Here is a 6,000-nt window from a genome sequence, read left to right on the forward strand (position 1 = left end):
GTGGATCATCTTACATTACCATTCAGTGGTGAGAAACTATACACTTTATACTTTTGTGTTTAGTAAGCATGTGAAGCTATTTTGGGTTTATATCTTGGGTTACGTCACGAGTGAACAATGGAACCAGGAGAGCGAAGGGAAGGGTTCTGGGACTCAATCATATCTAGTAATTCCTTCAGTTACTTCTTTTATCAAAAGTTGAAATCGTCAGATGTCAATGTCAAGCTCGCAGGAGGGCTTTGGGACAGTGGTGGGGGGGGGTGTCAAGGCAGATTATGTTCCATACAACTCTTATATCGACACCATAAGATTGCACAGATGTACCTAATGAAGTGCCCCATGAGTGCTGAGGGGGATGAAGCCGTTGCCTGACTTTCAGTCAATGCATATGAATCACAATGACAACATTTAGACAGATGTATGATGTAGGCTTCAATTTGGTGTCCATCCAAATTGGGATTGCTCAGCATTGGCTGGGGTCTGTGTTTCACTGTGTGGATTCTAGCCCAATCTGGTTTTTGTCCTTGTGGGTTTGCAGGGTACGGTAGATACGCTGTCATGTTTCAGCTGGTGTAATACTGGAATGTTATCAGCATGCTGCACACATATAGAAAATTACTGCAGAAACTTCCTTTGTTATGTCTTTACAGGCACACTGAAAGAAAAACTATTACAATCAGCTATATTCAAGCCATGGCTTTATTAACAATGACAAGGAAACCATTGTTCAAGGTTGCTCATGAGACATACAAGTCCTAACACTGACCATAGTCATGTTGTCAGATTAACAGAAGAGAACAAACAAGCGTTACGTAAATCCACACAGGTCCATTACCAATCCTACATGCAATGAACAAACAATGTATATAACATAAAACACTTAACATGAACAACTACTTACAAAGCAGTACAGCAAAGCCTGCTGGGAAGCAACATGTGATGATTCAAACTTCATCTTTGATTTCTTGGAATAACATTTTAGATGTGAAAACAAAACACAGAAAGCATTCTAGATCTTCCAAAATCTTCCAGTTGTATGCCCTTGGATTTCCAAAATGGTCTGTTTTAAATTATTCCACCCAAAGCCCTCCTCTGGGAACACACACCCCACCGTGATTGGTCACACTCAGCTTAGCTAACAGCTTGTACCAGCCCGTGGAAACCCATATAAAAGGAAGTCACAGGCTGAATGGAGCCTGTCAGTACGCAATACTTACCCAGAACACAACCTACAGCGTTGACTACGTCACTACTGGTAGCTCATGAGCTACTAGTTGGAGAACCTGACTTGGAGTGTATGAACTCAGAATGGTAACATAGGTTTTCTACAATATCGCTAGTAGAAATGTGGTCATTACACATTTATTTTGCTGGACTACCCACGTTTTAAAAAAACTTGGGTAGAGCACTATGGTGGAAAGCCAGACATCGGTACTCTTGTCATTTTCACACCACTCCCTGTATGCACACTCTGTAATACAAACACTTACAAAATAAACAATTAGGACACTGATAAATTGTTACTTCTAGCTTGCACTTCTGACTCTTCAACATGACCAAGTAACTTTGGAAAGCCACTGGACGTCAACAACAGTTTGGCGGATAGTCCAGTTTCGTCCATGCAAAGCCTAAAGCTTGTACCCGGGCACACCCATTCACGTCACGTCACAGATAGCCAGGCTTCCTTATTTGGGATCTTACAACAACAAAAAAAAGTGTTCAGAGCCATCCCAAACTTCTTACGGGGCTCCATTCCAAGTGTCCAAACCTCATGATCTGAAACTTCTGAATAAGTAATTTTTTTCAGTTCAAAGTTTTAACATTTTAACATCCCTACCTGTTGTAAAAAGAGGTCAACCACTGTATAGAATACAACATAAAAAGAAAAAATAATTGTACTCACGGGCGGCACGGCAGTCGAGTGGTTAGCGTGCAGACCTCACAGCTAGGAGACCAGGGTTCAATTCCACCCTCGGCCATCTCTGTGTGGAGTTTGCATGTTCTCCCCGTGCATGCATGTTTTTTCCAGGTACTCCGGTTTCCTCCCCACATTCCAAAAATTCCTAGGTTAATTGGCCACTCCAAATTGTCCATAGGTATGAATGTGAGTGTGAATGGTTGTTTGAAAAAGCGGTAGAAAATGAATGAATGATTGTACACTTTAATGACAAACAGGGAGGCATTGCTGGGTTAGGTTGCCAAGCATAAAGACTTAATACATCACACTTTTTCACCCTCCTAACAAAGTACAAAAACAAGTCAATAGTAATAACACATTAAATCAAAGACTCCCCTACTCTTTCCCTTACAGAAAAGTCTCTTCATATCAAGACAGCTCACCATTTCTCTTTTACCCATGTTGTACTGAGCAGTCAGGACAGATGTACATAGTGCTTTTGTTGTGATACTACTACAATTTCCTGTTCTATGGTCATTGTCAGGGCTATCAAAGGGGATGGAAAAGTGGTAATGGTGTACCAGGAGGAACAAACTGCTGCTAGCGAACACTTGCAGTCAACAAAAACATCCGAACATTATCAAGACTCACCTTTGTGCAATCTCACAGCGTCAGTATTTGTGAACAAGGATGAGGTGGTAGAAGAAAGGGGAAAATACATCTGTTGCAGTACTGTATGTCAACATTTATAGCAGATAAATATGATGCATTTAAGGACTGTCGAAGAAAATGTCAACCAAATTAATTAGTTATTTAGTACATGTGTATTGTACTTTGTGTGTGTGTGTGTGTGTGTGTGTGTGTGTGTGTATAAGTGGTAGAGGGGGTGAATTTAGAGTAAGGATAGGGATCTTTCAGGAGGGTGTTGTACAAGGTCCGACAAAATGGGAATTTGGTGCTATGCCCCTGGTCATCTTTGCACGTTCACGTCACACACACAAAATTTAGTAAGCCTAAAAGCCAAATAAAAAGCAAACTTCAGAGTTGAAGTCGCACAGGATTTACAGAAGACATCAAGTCATGCATAACAGAGTGAGCATGTTTTTAGTTTCCCAACCTACAGAGGTGTTTGTCATTATCCTTCAAAGAATAAATATTAAAATGTCGGAAGATGTTTCCTCATAAACCGCTAATGGATATTTGTACAATGTCAGGGTGTATACATGCTGTAAAGCGTGGGATGTTGCAGATGCACTAACAATCAATGCTGCATTTGCATAGAGCACTGATTCTCTCCTCTCCTGTTTGTTCATTAACACACTGTGCCCTTCTTTTCCTCTTTACTTTCACTTTAGTTCTGGGGGCCCTACTGACTCGAGTCGATGCACCAAGCAGCGGAAGAGCACAACTCTTCCTGCAGGCATCCTTTCAGACAACAGATCACGCCCGAGGCGGTATCATATCCAGGTGAAAATGGAGGTTGCGCCATGTTTCACCTCGTCTAGCGTTGACATAATATACCTTTTGTCTTTTTTTGACAGGTCTCTCATCACAGTAGTGTCACACTATGTACGGGAAAAAATTGAATGAGCATTATTCTTTTTTATAACCCATAGCGGTGCACTACTTCTTTGTGGTGCTCTGACCTTCATGAATGTCCTCAGCACTTTCCCCAGGAGGCTCCCCCTTAAAGCACAGTAATAATACCCTCATGCATCCTCTCGCCTCCATGCTTCACACGTGCTGCCATCCTTCCAGGACTTTCTCTCTGGCTGAATATTGCACCTTAGCATTCTGCAGTAAATTATTGAGCGGGCGAATGTTGATAAATACGTAATACATAAAACATGAAGGCAATGCACCCAGCTAACTGTGCAGGTTGAAGAGGCGGTACATCAACTCTGGACTGTAAAGCCATTTGTCAATTTCCGAGTGCCCTTATTACTTTTCCCTGTGCCACAGATGGGGGGTGAACTGAATCCAATGAAGGTACACAGTTTTATGCATTTTTATAGCAAAATTACTTTACTATGGAAATTGTTATGCCTCGGCACTGAAATAAATATATGGATAATTTCATCAGTAACATCTCACATGTACAATGTACAAGCGTTTCTTAACTTTACATTTGTATTATTATATTTAGCCACTGCACAGCGGACGAGTGGTTCGTGTGTAGGCTTCACAGCTAGGAGACCCAAGTTCAATTCCAGCCGCGGCCATCTCTGTGTGGAGTTTGCATGTTCTCCCCGTGCATGCGTGGGTTTTCTCCGGGTACTCCGGTTTCCTCCCACATTCCAAAAACATGCTAGGTTAATTGGTGACTCCAAATTGTCCATAGGTATGAATGTGAGTGTGAATGGTTGTTTGTCTATATGTGCCCTGTGATTGGCTGGCGACTAGTCCAGGTTGTACCCCGCCTCTCGCCCAAAAACAGCTGGGGTAGGCTCCAGCACCCCCGCACCTCGTGAGGATAAGCAGTAGAAAATGAATGATGAATATTTAGCCTCAGTAGCTACCACAGAACACAACTAGAATCACACACTGACAAAGAAGGGCAGGACTAAATCTGTGAAAGTCTCCAACATTAAGCTACTTGTCCTCAGGGAGAGTGAAGCTGTTAGCCTCATTAGTAGACAATCCCTACATCAAAATAAAACAACAACAACAGACAGCAAAGAAGTGAGGAAGAAAAGATGAGAAGGGCAAGAGGCAAACTCCCATGCAACTGTTCCTAAAAAGACAGCAAATGGAAGCATTGGTATAAACTTTCTTCTAGTTGGGGGAATTCCTTGATTGTAGTCTAGTCATGTTTATTTGTAAAGCCAGTCTCCAGATATCTTGTAAAATAACATTTCACCTGCAGGCATACCTGAGGAAATGCTCAACTTGGAATGAAGTTGTTTTTCTTATTTTAATGTAAAAAAAGAAAGTGTGTACTGTATTGCTTTATACTGCTCACATTTTAGCAATCAAGTGACAATTAGAGATGTCTGTTACTATTGGCCATCGATAATTATCGGCCCGATATAAGCCTCAAAATCTGACATCGGTATTGGGATTTTCCCTTTATGAGAACCAATGTAGAGCACGTAGCATTAACATTGCATTTGCGGAGATTGTAGCAAAATGCAGTGAACACTGTATTGCACAAAAAGTTGTTAAGCCCTTCTTTAACAAGGAGCACAATGCCAGAGTTCATAATGAAATCGCGGGATCGTTAATATTCCACCTACAATCCTTACTCACGTTGTCTTAAATAAAGTGGTACACAGCAATGTGATATGTAGATAACAGACAAGACGATACTAACAAATAATGCAAAATAACCAACTACAGATATGTGAGCTTTAAATACATAATTTATTTGCCATTTATAACAACAGTACAGCAAAGCACTCTGGGGGCTGAGGGTACCACGTCAAATAATTTGTAACTTTCACCTGTTCGAGTTCCAGTTGAGGGTGTCAGCAAGATGTCCTGATCTTCTGTTCCCGAATGCTAAAATAGTTCAAAGCTCTACTTGCGACAGCAGAGCTCTTGGCGTGTACATCCTTTCCGGTCAACAATCCCCCCAAAAAAGTAACAAGAGTAAATAGGGTGCAGACAAGTCTGATCATCTGTGTGTTTGATCTGAAAAATCTTAGGTAACTTTGATCGAATGTAGAATTACTACAGCTTCTGCTTGGACATTAAGACGACGGCAATTCAACTTGATGCAAAAAAAGCTACACGTCACTCACTAACACTGAAGCTACACCAAGGTAGGTTGAATTGCAAGGTGTGTGTAAAGCACTTAATGAACGCCTTGTTGACAGCTTTTCTTCAAAACATGAAATCTTGTCACGTTTTAATCCTGTGAGATCTCATGACAAGATCGTGACACCCCTAACGTCGACACGCATTTAGTTGGTGAATCTGCACTATTTCTACATCCATCCATTTTATTCCACTTATAACCGGTCTAGGTTGTGGGGCAGCAGTCTCAGTCGGAAAGCCCAGACTTCCCGGCGTCTGGCCATCAATTCCAGTTCCACCGGGAGTACACCAAGACTTTCTCAGACCGGTTTTGAGACATAATTCTTCCACTTTGTCTTAGGTCT

The sequence above is a fragment of the Doryrhamphus excisus genome, chromosome 5 (genome assembly GCF_030265055.1).
Source record: "Doryrhamphus excisus isolate RoL2022-K1 chromosome 5, RoL_Dexc_1.0, whole genome shotgun sequence".
NCBI lineage: Eukaryota > Metazoa > Chordata > Actinopteri > Syngnathiformes > Syngnathidae > Doryrhamphus > Doryrhamphus excisus.